Genomic DNA, 17,809 nt, shown 5'->3' on the forward strand with positions numbered 1-17,809 from the left:
GAGTTATGGCCTCTGAGAATAGTTTGGGATGTACACCAGAGAATTCTTTTCGGAGGAACTCAAAAATTTTGAGAACGCCTCCAAAAGGCAAACATGGAGAATCAACCGCTGCTGGATCAGCAAAAAGATGTGAAACTGCCGACCAAACAGACAAATGTGGTAAATCTGAGCAGCTTCAAAATAATGAAAATCCCAGCATTTTCTGCAAACTGGGTAAAAAAATTAGAGAGCTCGAAAGCATGATGTCCGGCCAGAGACACATAAATCAAGCTATGCGTGATCTTGTAAGCTGCATCACAAGCTTGTATGAAAAGGCAGAAAAGCAAGAGAATCCGTCGAAAAGAGTCATGGTAGGGAAAACGTCGCAGGTATCCCCTATTCAAAGTGAAAAAAATGCACCAAAGAGACCACGCGAGATATTGAGATATTTGCCACCAACGAAGAAGCCCAAAAACATGAGCCACAAAGTGCAAGCAACATACAGTGAGGTCACTAAATTCATGCACAAAGATGGTTTGGGAGACAAGCCGGCAGGCGAGAAATGGATAGACGTTGCTAGAAAGAAGAAACCGATCGAGAAGAGAATCAGATCGAAACCAGACGCTATTATTTTAACAAAAAAGGAGGGAGCGTCGTATGCCGATATCCTGAAAAACCTAAAATGTGACAGAGGCCTGAAGAACTGGGTTCAAACGTGAGGTACAATAGAAAAACCCTCAAAGGAAACCTTCTAATCGAATTAAAAAATCAAGCAGAAAAGAGAGCCGACACGTTCGAAAGCGCCCTAGAGGGAGTTATTGGTGAGATGGCCGTAATACAGTCAAAAACCCATATTATTACCATTATGTGCAAAGACTTGGACGAGATAACTGCGCCTGAAGAAATCTGTGAGGCATTACAAAAGGAGTGTGGGATCCAAAACCTGGGGCAGCAAAATATAAAAAATCTGCGGAAAACTCGAAGTGGCACTCAAATAGCTCTTATATGCCTACGAGCTGAGGATGCCAAAACTTTACTCAAGTGTGGTAAAGTTAAGATCGGGTGGTCTATCTGTCGCCTCCGGGAATTTTCACCTATTACTCGTTGTTTTAGATGCTTCCAACTAGGACATATAGCACACAAATGTTGCAGCCCCATTGATAGGTCTTCGCTTTGTACACGTTGCGGAACTCCAGGTCACGTGGCAAAGTCATGTACAAATTCCCCAAGTTGTATGCTCTGCAAAGGGGAGCACTCCGTTCTAAGTACGGTTTGTCCTAAATACGCAGATATGTTGAAGTCAACGAAATAATGAAGATATTGCAATTAAATATCAACCATTGCGCTGCAGCACAAGACCTTCTAAAACAGACAGTGCAAGAAGAAAACATAGATGTCGCCCTATTAAGCGAACAATATTCTCAACGTTCGGAAAGCACTCGGAGTAAATATATAAGTGGCAAGGCGGCAATATGGGCCTGCAAAGGTTAAGCCTTCACATCACGTTCCAATGAAGCCCATAACGGCTTTACATGGGCGAATATACAAGGAATATATTTTGTAAGCTGCTATGCTCGTCCTAGTGCAACAATTAGCGAATTTGAAGATTTTCTCCTGGAGCTATCTCTAGAAATCAGAAGCAAATCGCAAATAATAATAGCGGGAGATTTTAACGCATGGTCTACTGCTTGGGGCAGCAGAATTACTAATCATCGTGGTCGCCTCATTCTAGAATTTTTGAGTCAAACGAACTTTTTCAAAAGGGAAATAAAGGTTCAATAATAGACTTAATGTTTGCTAACGACGCGCTTAGTAGGCATACTAAGTGGAAGGTGTCAGATATGTACACAAATTGCGACATATGGCCATAAGTGCTGAAATTTCGTTCTCCCAAGAAACGGAACATTGTCCGAGAAACACCTCTCGAAAACGAAGTTGGCGGCAAAAGGAATTTGATTCTGGCGTTTTTGAGAGCGTCTGGAGTACGGCAAATGTATCAGGCGAAAACGCTGCCCACTTAGTATCCGCCGTGCGGAAAGAACTAGTTGCAGCATGCGATGCAACTATGCGCAGGACAGATACTATAACAATCGAAAACCGGTATACTAGTGGAACGACGAAATTGCCAAGCTGAGGAAGCTCTGTCACTCAGCTAGACGCCGCCTACAGCGCAACCAGGGAAGTGATAACGAAATCAGCCTCAGAGATGTATTTAAATGCCAAAAAAAAAGCTCCTGAAGTCGGCCATTATCCGTAGTAAGACATTATGCATTTAATGTAAATGCATAAATTTAAAACTAATTACCTTAAACTTATATTAATTATTTGGGTAATAATACAAAATATACTCTATTATATATTTTAAATGATTTTATGGAATCATCCTGAAATACATATCTATGTAGGTAAATTTTAATATACATACATATATAGTTTACATACTTATATACCGAGTCGGTTGCGCATAGAAAATAAACGAATCTGTAGGCGTACATTTCTTTACATTGAATTAGCATTAACACCGAAAATGCTCAATTCTGCATGCATTATTACCTAAATATTTAATTAATGTAGGATTAATAAGTTATATACAGTAGACTCGCGGTAACAAAAACACCGCCTTGTGTGAACACCGGCTAACATGAACATAATTTTTTTTACACTGACTACTCGGTAGCGTGAACACGGTGAGAAAGCCCTATAACGTGAACAAATTTAAAATGCATTTAAAACGTTATTTTCTTTTCTACATGCATACATATGTTTGTTAATTATGCGAATCGTTTTTATAAAACGGGGAATACCCGTAAATTATTGCTTATGAGTATACTGGGGTGGATCGATGTGGATGCTTAGCAAACCAGTACAGTGTTGCAAAATCAACAATTTGCGCTATCAACAAAAAAAAGAGAACATTTTAAAATGTGTTAACAGTACATTTGCTGGGCCTGGAAAGCGGAAGACTTTGAAGTGTTCTGAACTTCCTAAAATGGAAAAAGCGCTTTACAGTTGGTTCCTTAAACAGCGACAAAAAAATGACCCTGTCAATGGATTGATAGTTAAAGAAAAAGCTAAATTTTTTCATTCAATAATTAAAGAAACTCAAAGTGATTTTAATGCGAGTGATGGATGGTTGCAACGCTTTAAGAAGCGTTATGGTGTGCGTTTTATTAAAATAAGTGGAGAAAAGTTAAGTTAGTTAGTTAGTTAGTTAACTCGGCTATAATCGCTTAAGCGGTTTCTACGCCAATTAAGAAAAAGAAGAAGGAGAAAAGTTATCTTCTAGACCTAAACTTGTGGACCCTTTCAAAAACAAGCTGCAAGCCAAAGTTAAAGAGCTAGGTCTGTCGCACCATCAAATATATAATGCAGACGAACCGGGACTATTTTGGAAGCTGCTACCTGACAAAACATACGTATCCTCACAAGAAAAAAATGCTCCTGGAAGAAAAACGGAAAACAGCGTGTCACTTTTCTGGCTTGTACAAACGCAACAGGGGTGCATAAAGTTAAACTTCTTGTTATTGGAAAGGCAAAAAATCCTAGCTCTTTTAAAAATTTTGATTCTCCTGTTGACTACAATTGCTCCAAGTCGTCATGGATGACGGCTGCCATTTTTAAACATTGGTTTCACCATTCGTTTGTACCACAGGTTAAAAAATCAGTTTTAGTGATTTCAAACTTTTACATATGTATTTCTTATTATTGTAGGTCAGGAAATTTTTAAAAGATCAAGGATTGCCCAATAAAGCTCTGCTGTTGATAGACAATGCTCCATCTCATCCTCCCGAAAATGAATTGAGATCAGATGACGAGTTAATAACTGCAATGTTTATGCCACCTAATGTCACTCCACTCATACAGCCAATGGATCAATATGCCATACGTCTTACAAAACTTTTCTACAGAAACAGTCTTTTGGCATCAATTGTAGCCACAGGGACTGATGTTATTGAAGCCCTAAAGAAATTGACGTTAAGAGACGCTATTGGCTATTTAGATTTAGCTTGGTAACGTCTTGAAAAGGAAACAATAGCAAAATACTGGACGAACAATTTAAGCTCTATAGAAGATGAAAAAGACAGTGATGAGGATATTCCATTAGCTACTTTGAGAGAAAGGATTTGTTTACCAATTAACAGCCAACAAGAACGCGCAATAGAACTGCTTCATTCAATTAATCCAGAGGTTTGAACCTTTTCTTCCATCCAATAACTCATTTGATTTAAATTGTGTATTTGCAGGTTAGTTTTTCAATTGCTGATGTCAACGAATGGACTGAAGATTTTCCTAACTCAACCGAAACGAACGAGGTTTTAACTAGTGATGAAAGTGAAAGCGAGGATAGTAATCTGGAAAGACCACATACAAGAATAGAGCCTAGTGAAGTAATCAACATTTTTAATAAAGCTTTGGAATGGGCGGAAGATGAAAATATAAGTCCAACAGATATCAGCGTACTTAAACGTCACCGCGAAAAAGCCGTGTTCAGCAATTTGCAAAAAAAGAAAATCCAAAAAAAGATAACCCATTTTTTCCAATAATTTCAATGGGTATTTTTTTTCTTAACAAAACCTAAACATATAAATTACATGTTCTTACAATCTGAAATAAAATAAAAATAAATGAATTTGAGTTAAAACACATGTTTAATTTATTTGAAAATTTTAAAAATTATACCTTCGAAAACGTGAACAACCTCGCAAACGTAAACACGCTCGGTTTTTAATAGTTCACGTTACCGCGAGTCTACTGTACATATTTACATATTTATTTGCTGGGCATTATATGTTTGATGGCATATTAAAAGACCAAGCGGTCGCGCATGTTCACGTACATATGTATGTAATTATGTGTGCATGTAAGATTATATGACAGACCATACATATATGTAATATTTGTAAATTTGGCTACACACAACTTTGTATGTAAATGTGTACACTTATTGCTTCATTCGAAATTTCCGTTGTCACATACTTACAACCAATGGCGAAGCTCACGTTTTGTCGAAGAGTCAATGTGTTGAAGAACTGACGCGACGACAAAGCGTCACAACATTGTGTTGTTGGTAGAAAATCCGAGCTGTGCCTCAAACACAAACGAACGATCGCCAATTGCCACTGCTTCCCTTGCCGCTGTAACAGCCTCTCGAACAAACCAGCGTAAATATGTATGTTTATATATGAGCCTGCATACATATCGACACAGATTTTTGCTAGCCACGGAAAAATATACATATATATGTGGGTGATAAAGGGTTAAACGACAGCCGTCGCACACAGTAAATAAGAAGAAGCATCGACATCCACCATCCACCGACGCCTTGAAAGAAGAAGAATTCTACGAGCTTACAACAGGGAGAGTTTGAATAAAAGGACGGACGCGAAACGACGTGGCATAAAAGACGACGCGCATCAATTCTCCTCATCACGCATAATAAAATCCCACATAGATGATAAGATAAATTAAACTAAATAATATTTAAATCCTTTTTATAGATCAAACATAATAAAATCCCGCATAAATGGGGGCTCAACCTAAAAAATAAAGTGCAAACTGAAAGTGTAAATTAACGTGAAAAAAAAAGCATAGCCGAAATGGCATGTCTCAACGATTTCATGCAGTACAGCCTGCGCAATAGCAGCAAGCCTAAAATTGCGACGTTACATAAATACATCTTTGAAAGCGAAGGCGACAGAAGTAACCGCCGACGCCTCAGAGAATTTTCTGGATTCACATACGACGAAGGCAGCGCTGAATACAACCAGAAAGCAGATTACATAAATACGAATCTAAACGAAAGCGACCTAGTAACAATATGCAACATGTTAGAAATCGACTACAATGTAGCTGACATAAAGCTGCACATTTTCAAAAACTTACGACGTAACCACTTGTTGGCCGATCGAAACAGAGACGAAGCTGATATAATTGAAGACGAAGACGAAGACGACGAAAACAACAACGAGACAACGAGAGTAATAACGATGCAGAGAGTAACAGCAAGCTTAACGAAAATAAGGGTGAAATTACAAACTACTACAGTTTCCCTACAGGTGCAACTGAAAGAGATGATGATGAACAAGACACGAACCAAACAAACGCGAGAAACAACGATATACGCATGAGCAATAGTGTTTCAAAACATATACCAAAATTTGCAATATCAATGCGCGACGTAGAGGACTCAATTAGAATTTTCGATGGTTCTGATAAGATTCCAATAGAACTATGGGTAGAAGAATTCGAAGAACAAGCAATCGTGATGCAATGGGACAATTTACAAAAACTGGTATTCGCAAAAAAATCGATACACGGTATAGCTAAACAATTTGTGTTAAGTGAAAGAGGCCTAAATTCGTGGCAAAAACTGAAAGACGTTCTGATAAGTGAATTTAAATCAACAACAAATAGTGCAGTGTTACACAAGCAACTATGTGAACGTAAAATACGAGAAAACGAAAGTGTGCAAGAATATTTCTACACTATGAAAGAAATTGCCTCGCAAGGTAATATCGAAAATGATGCGTTAATGCAATATATAATTGATGGCATTACTGACTTAAGTGTAAACAAAGCGATGTTATATGGTGGCAAAAATTTAAAAGATTTTAAAGAAAAGTTGAAATTCTATGAAATTATGTGCAAACGCAATACGAATAAACAAGGTATAACCACAATAAAAAAGAGTATACAAAGTAATGTAAAAAAAGAAATCAACTGTTTTAACTGCGGTGAAAAAGGACATTTGTCTAACAACTGCAAGAATAAGGAAAGAGGCAGAAAGTGTTTCAAATGTAATCAATTCGGACACATTTCGGTTAACTGTGAACAAAAGAGAAAAGAGACAAATGCAAATACTCGCCAAATCGTATCAAGTCGTGATTTAACTAATAAAAACGTCAAAATCGGTGATAAATACTACATATCATTGTTCGACACTGGTAGCAAATTTAATATAGTAACAAAAGCGGTGTATAACAATTTACACAAAACAAAATTACGTGCATGTAATATATCATTAATCGGGTTTGGTGGAAACATGAAAGAAAATAAAATCAAACCAGACGGTTACTTCGATCACGATATACAAATAGACGGTCAAATATTTCATTTAACGTTCTACGTTGTTCCAACCAAGTGTATGGATATCGATGTGGTCCTGGGCGAAGATTTATGTTTAAAAGCAGAAATAACAATTAGCCGTGAAGGTTTAACAATTAAAAAGATCCAAGCGGACAACGAAAATAATGAAGAAGTGCCATTTATGAAGATAGATGCGTCGACTGACAATTTTGAATTAGATATTGGTAATGACGCGAGTGCAATCACCAAACAAAAAGTACGCGAATTAATATACAATTATGAACCCAAAAAGATTGCTACAACTGATGTAGAAATGCGAATTGTACTTAGTGATGAATCGCCAATTTTTTGTAGACCACGCCGGGTACCTTTCTCGCAAGTAGCTATCGTTAATAATCAAATCGATGAATGGCTTAAAGACGGTATAATCGAAGAATCAAACTCTGACTTTACAAGTCCAGTTGTGTTAGTTAAAAAAAGAGACGGGTCACATAGACTTTGCGTTGATTATCGACAAATTAACAAAGTAATTATTAAAGATCGATACCCACTTCCACTTATAGACGACCAATTAGATCGATTACAAGATGCAACAATTTTTAGTACCATAGACCTTAAAAATGGATTTTTCCACGTTCCGGTAGCAGAATGCAGTAAAAAATACACATCGTTTGTAACACAAAATGGTCAATACCAATTTAATAAAGTACCGTTTGGATTATCGAATTCTCCGGGAGCTTTTCAAAGGCACATAAACGCAATCTTCAGAAATTTTACACGACAAGGTATTGCATTGCCATACATCGACGACATCATAATCCCAGGTAAAAACGAAGAACACGCAGTAAGTAATCTAGAGAAAGTAATCAACACATGCAGAGACTACGGGTTGCAGTTAAACATTAAAAAATGTCAGTTCTTGAAAAAGAAAGTCACATTTCTCGGATACGTTATAGAAAACCAGACGCTACGGGCATCACCAGAGAAAATAGAAGCTGTTTTAAACTATAAAACACCACAGACGACAAAACAACTTCTTAGTTTTTTAGGATTGGCAGGTCATTTTAGAAAGTTCATACCAAATTATTCTATTATTATCAAACCATTAACAGACATGACTAAACAAAATTGTTCATTTAAAATCGGACATGAAGAAGAAACAGCTTTCGATTTACTCAAGAAAGCTCTAGTCGAAAATCCCGTACTTGGTATTTATAATCAGAAGTACGAAACGGAGCTTCATACTGACGCTTCTACAGACGGTTTCGGGGCTATGCTATTACAGAAGTCTCCAAACGACGGACAACTTCATCCAATTTACTACATGAGTAGAAAAACGACTGATGATCAGAGAAAATTCACAAGCTATGAACTTGAAATACTTGCGGTGGTAGAAGCGCTAACAAAGTTTAGAGTGTACTTATTGGGTATAAAATTTAAATTAGTTACGGACTGTAACGCATTCACGAAGACGCTAGAAAAAAAACCTGTGTACACGTGTAGCAAGATGGATACTATTGTTACAAGAATTCGACTATGTGGTTGAACACAGAAGTGGCAATCGTATGAAACATGTCGACGCTCTTAGCCGGTACGCAATTATGATGATACACTGCGATGACTTAACCATTAGAATAAGCCAAGCACAACAACAAGACGAAAAATTAATCGCAATCCGAGAATTACTCAACAGTAATAAAAGTTCCTATGATGACTATTTTCTTAGATCGAATATTTTATACAAAATCTATAATGGTAATGAATTAATAGTAGTCCCGGAATGCATGCAAAATCAAATTATTGCACGTGCTCATGACAGAGGCCATTTCGCCGTTAGAAAGACAAAAGATCTCATCATTCAAGAATATTTCATACAAAACGTCGACGATAAAATTAAGAAATACATTAGTTGCTGCATACCTTGTATACTAAGCAATCGTAAACATGGCAAACAAGAAGGCTTACTACATCCGCTGAACAAAGAGGAAACACCACTACATATTTTTCATATAGATTTTCTGGGTCCGCTAGAGTCAACAAATAAAAACTACAAGCATATTTTGGCAGTGGTTGACTCATTTACTAAGTTTTGTTGGCTGTATCCCTCTAAATCGACTACTACGTCCGAAGTAATATCGAAACTACAAAATCAGAGCATGATTTTCGGTAATCCAGCAAATATTATCTGCGACAGAGGTGCTGCTTTTTCCTCAAACGACTTCCAAAAATATTGTGACAATGAAAACATAAAGATGTTCCAGATAACAACAGGACTACCTCGAGTAAACACACAAGTCGAAAGGCTGAACGCTATCATTATTTCAGTCTTATCGAAACTCAGCATAGACGACCCCTCGAAATGGTACAGATACGTGAACAGAGTTCAACAAGCAGTTAATTCAACGTATTCAAGAAGTATAAAAACTACGCCTTTTGAATTATTAATCGGCACGAAGATGCGAACAAAAGATGACCCTCAAATACACGATCTCATCCAGCAAGAGATTACAGAATTATTCAACAACGAACGCTGTGAACAACGTAAGCAAGCAAAATTACAAATACTTAAAATTCAGAGCGAGAACAAGAAGACGTACAACCTGAGACGCAAACAAGCACAGCAGTATAAAATCAATGACTTGGTGGCAATCAAGCGCACGCAATTTGGTAGCGGTCTTAAACTAAAATCTAAATTTTTAGGACCCTATCAAATAACTAAAATCAAAAATAATAACTCATACGACGTACGAAAACTTACAAACGCAGAAGGTCCCATCAACACAACAACTACAGCTGAATATATGAAGCCATGGGCGAAAGACAACGACGCAACATTCGGGTCGAATGTACAACAGGATGGCCGAATGTGGGTGATAAAGGGTTAAACGACAGCCGTCGCACACAGTAAATAAGAAGAAGCATCGACATCCACCATCCACCGACGCCTTGAAAGAAGAAGAATTCTACGAGCTTACAACAGGGAGAGTTTGAATAAAAGGACGGACGCGAAACGACGTGGCATAAAAGACAACGCGCATCAATTCTCCTCATCACGCATAATAAAATCCCACATAGATGATAAGATAAATTAAACTAAATAATATTTAAATCCTTTTTATAGATCAAACATAATAAAATCCCACATATATATATATGCTACATATAGACTACTACGTAATATAGCGTGGCGATCGCCACGGCGACAATCATGTTTACCCGCGCCTATAGATGTTTCGCATCAAAAAAAGTGAAATAAAAATTAATAAGAGAAATTATTAATAGAAATTTTGGTACTTTGGAAAATCAATATAAATTTAACGAAAATATTCGTTTATTATTAACTACGTTCAAAGATAATAGAGTGAAATTAAAACCAATAACTGATTGTAATGCGAAAAAAGTGAACGAAAAAGTTACGAATATTGGAAAAATGGATAGCAAACTGTGCGTTGTTAATTTTCTGCCATCCAAAAATATTAAAATTTGTTTTTGTTAATAAACTTGCACATAATTTAATGAACAATATAAAACTGCTTAACTCTGATGCTGTAAACGCAAAGGAGGTGGCAGACTTCAAGTGACATCTGTCAAAAAATAGCAAACATCGGCCATTTTTGAGCAGTGTTGCTTACTCAAATTTGGTAAATTCAGCTAAATGCACATAATTTTTGTGCATTACAAATTTGCATTAACATGGGTCAAATGCGCAAATAAATGTAAATTAAGCCCGCTAATGCAAATTAGCGCTGTCTTCTGTCAGGGCTATATCACAAAACTGACAAATAACCAGGGTTATCATACGATTTTTGCAAACGAACAAAAAGAAAGATTATAAGATACGCACCGGAATTGACTCGGATTTCTTCCGACCTGTTTTTTCGGCGATCTAACCCCGTTTGGATCGGTGAGTATTAATTTGTGTTTGTCATCATTAGAGCAATGTCTTGCAGCAGGGTTGCTCCGTATCCTCCTGACTCGTGCTGGCATTGAGTCCAAACCGGGGCCGGAAGAATTTTTCTGCTGCGTTTGTGCAAAAAGGCTTCATCCAAACTCCACCTCGGTCAGGTGTAATACATGCAATGGATGGAGCCATCTTAGGACCTGCTCAGGCCTTAAGACTCACAGGGAGTCCACCACGAGTTACGTGGCCCCATGTTGCTTGCGCAATACTGTGACACAAGCCTCTACGGCTGTGGAATCTGCACATAGTCCGCGCGCTGCGCCGTCACTCACCCCGAGTGGCCAACAGAGCACCTCCACGGTCCCCAGGAGCTCAAACAGGCAACATAGCTCCCACTCTGACTCGGGTCTGCCCCCGCAAGACACAACAGTGGCGTCGCCAACAAACACCCCAGTGCGAGAACCGCCCCTGCGGGTTCAGCAGCTGCAACAAATACCACCCTCACGTCACTCCATCACCCGCAGGATCACCCACGGACACCCGCGACAAACCCTGTACTTCAATTCAACTGCAACGGACTCCAGAGCAAGATCCAGGAAATAGTTGCACTTATGAATCGGGAACGCGTATCGATAGCTGCCAAGAAACCAAACTAAACAGCCCCTCAGATCTTCTGAGTTGTGCAGGTTTCATCGTAATAAGTAAAGATCGCGAGCGAGATAATGGTGGGGGCCTAGCCTTCATATTGCACAACACCGTGCAGTATCGTCTAATCGATGAAGACATCGACCCCAGGGATACTACCCTAGAATGTCCTATCCGGTCAGGCGATGTCGAGCTCGAAATATTTAATATATACATCCCCCCGTTACATGTTGTCCTACAGGATATCACCCGAATATAGGCGCTACTTCTTGGTGAAAACCGTTTGGTACTAGGCGACTATAATGCGCACCACGATCTTTGGCATTCCTGGCTGTCAAATGATCGTAGGGGGATGAAACTGGCGGAACAATGAATGACGAAGCCCCCACCAGAGTTATGGGCACCTGTAATAGCTTGCCCGATATTATCATTGCAAGCGGGGGTCTGATAAATAGCATAACCTGGCGACCTATGCCAACTCTCGCATCAGACCATCTGCCCATAATTATCTCGATCGAGAAACCTCCCGATTTCGTTTCTGTGGACAACCGTACCTTCATTAACTTTAATAAAGCTAATTGGGTCTCCTTCATAGAATTTACTGAGAGCACCTTTAACGCTCTACACATTCCTATGGACGTATGCGTTGGCGAACGTCGATTCCGCAAGGTGATCGCAGCAGTTACCGCTCGCTACATCCCGACTGGACGAATAGCGGAACTCCGCCCTAATTTCCCAGCCGAAGCAGCCGTTTTACGCCATGCCGATACCGGGGATCCCCGAATAAGAGATCTCAATTTGGAGATTCGGCGTATGGTAAATCAACATAAGCGGACGAAATGGATAGGGCACCTGAGGTCTTGCAACCTCTCCACCGATGTGAGTAAGCTTTGGGCTACTGTCAAAGCTTTGTATAACCCGAAGGGACATGACGACCGAGTTAAGGTTCATTTCAATGGTCATACCTCTTCGGACCCGAAGAAGTGCGCGAGCTATTTTAGCCGGCAGTTTATACTGCACCCTTCGGTAGACAAAGCCAAGAGATGTGTTAACCGACGGCTGCGAAAAATGCCAAACGACTGCGCGCCACTTACTTTTACAGATGAGGAGGTTCAGAGTATCATCAACAAAGCAAAATCCTCAAAATCCATTGGCCCTGATGGAATTAACATGCTAATGCATCTAGGCTCGACGGAAGTTATCTCACCAAGGTCCTCAACCTGTCGCTGACCACTCTTCAAATACCCGATGTGTGGAAAGTCGAAAGAGTGGTCCCACTACTGAAACCTCGGAAACCCGCCAACAAAGGGGAATCTTATCGTCCGATAACTCTCCTCTCCCCAGTAGTGAAGACACCTGAGGGCTTGCTACTCCCGACCTTCACTCACCACCTGAGCCTAGCCAGCTACCAGCATGGATTCCGAAAAGTGCACAGCACCACCACAGCACTTAGCGTCATAAACGCTCAGATAATTCGTGGCCTCAACCAGAAACCACCCTGTGAGAGAACAATCCTCGTAGCGTTCGACTTGTCAAAATCTTTTGACACAGTCAACCACACAACGCTATAGCAGAACATTTAGAAAACCACGCTTCCTCCAGGGTTAAAGAGGTGGACCATGAACTTCCTAAACGGTCGTCAATCATCCGTACTATTTCGAGGTGTAACATCCAAACTGAGAAGAATTAAATAGCGGGTTGCGCAGGGTGGTGTCCTCTCCCCGCTACTGTTTAACTTCTACATCTCGAAACTCCCGCAGCCACCAGAGGGGGTTTCCGTTCGCAGATAATTGCACGATATTGACGTCGGGCAATGGAATCGATGGCATTTGTTCGAAAGTAAACAGCTACCTCTCCGACCTTTCTCGTTTCCTCACTGCACGGAACCTTACACTCTTCCCCACCAAATCCACAGCGACCATTTTTACGACCTGGACGAAGAAGTATAGACTTCAACTTAATATTGAAGTCGATGGCGCGTAAATTCCGACTGACAATAACCCTAAGATTTTGGGTGTAACCTTCGATAGTCTATGCTCCTTCACTCCCCACACGACCGCGATTATCGCCAAGGTACAGAGCCGCAACAAAATCCTCAAGTCGCTAGCTACGTTGGCTACATACAAGGCAATCGGCCGACCGGTCCTCAACTACGCAACACCTATATGGTCGTTTGGATGCAATGGTACGCAGATGAGGAAACTCCAGACCTGCCAAAATACTGCACGCCGGACCACGACGGGAAGCCTTTTGATGTCTCCTATTGAACACCTACACAGTGAGACGCTTATGCTCCCAGTTAAGAAGCATAATGAACTCCTTTCCAAGCAGTTCCTTTTGGGATGTTTTCGTAGAAATCACCCTTGCAGCCATCTGCTTGGAGCGGAACCGCCTTCTAGGAACATCAAAATGTCCTTCCTTGACTACGTCGACGACGTCGTACAGTACGCCGGCCAGACTTCGGGCGCAACTGACTTTCGACAGGTACTGACCGCCATTCACAGTGGAACCATTAACACCTTCACCGACTTGGCGTTCTTGGAGTCAAATCACCACGCATTGCAGACGAAGTGCTCGAGTTGCCCTGAGAAGCGCAAGTGACCCTTGCGCAAATTAGTTTTGGATATTCTGCAGGTGAAACTCCTATTTGTCCAGAATAGATCCCGACATATCCAACATATCTTCTGCATGAAATGAGTCTCCGCATGACACTGGCCACATCTTTGCATGCCCCGCCAACCCTCCTCATCTGTTAAGTAAGAAATATATATTTTAAAAATTACTTTTTACACTCGTAGTGGACATCATTTATGTGCTAACATTGACATTGAGCGCTTACATATGATAATAAACAAATATGAGCAATTAGTTGAAATTCCTCTTTCCTTATTTAGTGATATATAAAAAAGTGCCTATAGCTTAAATTTCATGGATGTATATTTTTTCTTATTTAAATTTTATAAACAAAATTATTAATAAAAAACTTAGGTTACCCCGGTTATTGACTAGAACAGGGTTATTTCTTAGAGCGCGGTCGACGGTCTTCGACGCAAAAAGGAGTCGCCCCTGGTATTGGCTCGGCCAGGGTTATTTTATAAAGAATCAAGTACAAGCAAAGAAAACGCTGCGACGAAAAATTTTTCGTATTTGGTTTCTAAGATGTGGCAACGCTCGTTTTCCTCATAATTGTAAACACTCCAATCTTTTCAGCTATGTATGTGCTAAGTGATTTTTAAATTAACAAATTTAGCGAGGAGGATGGAGTCATGTCTAGAAGTTCACGGAAGTGAGGAAAGTTCTCTGATTGCCTCTCACATGGGGAGTGACCAGAAACAATTGTTTTACATATGGGACAAGCAGCTCACGATTTCCAGTCTTTGACCAAGTATCCTCTGAGTAGCCAGAAACCATCGGTTTGAAGGGGAGCTAAAGTGAAAAGGCGAAACATACCCTCCACAGGTTTGTGCGCTGGGTTTAGGACCCGCCACGTAAAAAACGCTACCAATGAAAAAGCATAAACGCCTCGGATGAGAGACCCCCCTTTTGATGACGACCATGGCAAACGCACTAAGAATAACGATTTAAGGGCAAGCCGTGTCGCAGCGGAGAGAAAGCAGGCTGCTTACCTCGCAATGTTACGATCGACCACAACACGTGCGGGATGAGATAGATACCGTGAGTTGAGGAAAGGAAGCCGCATTTGCAGACAGAACAAGAAAAAACGTTAACTTCGGTTGCACCGAAGCTAAATACCCTTCACAGGTGCATTTCTGTTAGTAACTATGTGTTCAGTTTGTATGGCAGCTATATGTTATAGTGGTCCGATATCGGCAGTTCCGACAAATGAGCAGCTTCTTGAAGAGAAAATGACGTTTGAAAAATTTCAAAACGATATCTTAAAAACTGAGGGACTAGTTCGTATATATACAGACAGACAGACGGACATGGCTAAATCGACTCAGCTCAACATACTGATCATTTATATATATACTTTATAGGGTCTCCGACGATTCCTTCTGGGTGTTACAAACTTCGTGACAAACTTAATATTCCCTGTTCAGAATATAAAAAGAGAAAGGCAGAAATGCGTGAGAATGAAGAGCATGAAACCCTACGAAACGATGCGGCGACTAACAGAAGGTTTTAAGACCGGAGCATGCTCTTGTAGAACACCCCGCGTGGATGTAGTAACCGATGCCCAGAGCATACTAAAATTATGGGAGGAACACTTCTCCAGCCTGCTGAAAGGCAGTGAAAGAATAACGCTAGGAGAAGGCGAACTCGATTCCCCAATCGATGACGATGGAGAAGACGTTCCATTGCCCGACCATGAAGAAGTTCGAATCGCAATTACCCGTCTGAAGAACAACAAAGCGGCGGGGCCGATGGATTGCCGGACAATTCCCACGACAGCCGGTTCTACGCACCGGAATTGACTCGGATTTCATCCGACCAAGGGCTGTTCTTTCGGCGATCTAACCCCGTTTGGATCGGTAAGTGTTCATTTGTGTTTGTCGTTACTAGAGCAATGCCTTGCAGCAGGGTTGCTCCGTATCCTCCTGACTCGCGCTGGCATTGAGTCCAACCCGGGCCCGGAGGAATTTTTCTGCTGCGTATGCGCAAAACGGCTCCATCCAAACTCCACCTCGGTCAGGTGCAACACATGCAATGGATGGAGCCATCTTAAGACCTGTTCAGGCCTTAAGACACATAGGGAGTGGACCACGCGTTACGTGGCCCCATGTTGCCTACGCAATACTGCGACCCAAGCCTCTACGGCTGTGCAATCCGCACATAGTTCGCGCGCCGCGCCGCCACCAAATCCGAGTGGCCAACAGAGGACCTCTACGGTCCCTAGGAGCTCAATCAGGCAACATAGCTCCCCCTCTGACTTGTCCCCCCGCCAACCTTCATCCCGCTCCAATCCTCGTGCGAGAACCAACCAGCAGCTCTTGGTCCCTCGCACTGTCTGTTCCGTGTGTCAGACCGTCATACGTCGGAACGTGGCATCCGTCAAGTGCAACTCTTGTACTGGCTGGTGCCACTTTTCGGCGTGTTCCGGCCTGCGCACCACACGTGAGTGGAGTGACTCATACGTTGCCCCATGCTGCAGGAGTCTGCCCCCGCAACTCACAACAGTGGCGTCGCCTATTAACACCCCAGCGCGACAACCGCCCCTGCGGGTACTACAGCTGCAACAACTTCCACCCACACGTCACTCCCTCACCCCCAGGATCACCCACGGACACCCGCGACAAACTCGGCTACTTCAATTTAACTGCAACGGACTCCAGAGTAAGATCGAGGAGATAGTTGCACTTATGAATCGGGAACGTCTATCGATAGCTGCGGTCCAAGAAACCAAGTTAAACAGCCGCTCAGATCTTCTGAGTTGTGCAGGTTTCAACGTTATACGTAAAGATCGCGAGCGAGATAATGGTGGTGGCCTAGCTTTCATATTGCACAACACCGTGCAGTATCGTCTAATCGATGTAGACATCGACCCCAGGGATACTACCCTAGAATGTCAGGGTATAGCTATCCGGTCAGGCGATGTCGAGCTCGAAATATTTAATATATACATCCCTCCAGTTACATGTTGCCCAACAGGATATCACCCGAATATAAGTGCGCTACTTCGTGGTGAAAACCGTTTGGTACTAGGTGACTTTAACGCGCACCACGACCTTTGGCATTCCTGCCTGTCAAATGATCGTAGGGGGATGGAGCTGGCGGAACAGATTGACGATTCGACATTCTGCACAATGAATGACGAAGCCCCCACCAGAGTTATGGGCACCTGTAATAGCTCGGCTGATATTACCATTGCTAGCGGTGGTCTGATAAACAGCATAACCTGGCGACCTATGCTAACTCTCGCATCAGATCATCTGCCCATAATTATCTCGATCGAGAAGCCTCCCGATTTTGTTGCTGTGGACAACCGCACCTATTTTAACTTTAACAAAGCTAATTGGGTCGGCTTCACAGAATTTACTGAGAGCACCTTCAAAGCTCTACCTATTCCTATGGACGTATGCGTTGGCAAACGTCAATTCCGCAAGGTGAGCGCAGCAGCTACCGCTCGCTTCATCCCGGCTGGAAGAATCGCGGAAATCCGCCCCAATTTCCCAGCCGAAGCAGCCGTTTTAGCTAATGAGCGCGACACCTTACGCCATGCCGATCCCGTGGATCCCC

At 41.5% G+C, this 17,809-nt stretch overlaps 1 protein-coding gene and 1 long non-coding RNA gene across 9 annotated transcripts in view; one reads left to right on the forward strand and one right to left on the reverse strand.

Annotated features, from left to right (window-relative positions):
• Positions 1–17,809, reverse strand: part of LOC126764854 (insulin receptor substrate 1) — a 256,071-nt gene that overhangs the window by 228,103 nt on the left and 10,159 nt on the right. The window lies entirely within an intron of this gene.
• LOC126764948 (uncharacterized) lies at positions 2,829–4,615 on the forward strand. The gene is made up of 3 exons (XR_007668145.1): positions 2,829–3,631; positions 3,691–4,167; positions 4,224–4,615. It is a non-coding gene; the product is annotated as an uncharacterized LOC126764948 (long non-coding RNA).

Source organism: Bactrocera neohumeralis, unplaced genomic scaffold (assembly GCF_024586455.1).
Source record: "Bactrocera neohumeralis isolate Rockhampton unplaced genomic scaffold, APGP_CSIRO_Bneo_wtdbg2-racon-allhic-juicebox.fasta_v2 cluster10, whole genome shotgun sequence".
In the NCBI taxonomy this organism is placed as follows: Eukaryota; Metazoa; Arthropoda; class Insecta; order Diptera; family Tephritidae; genus Bactrocera; species Bactrocera neohumeralis.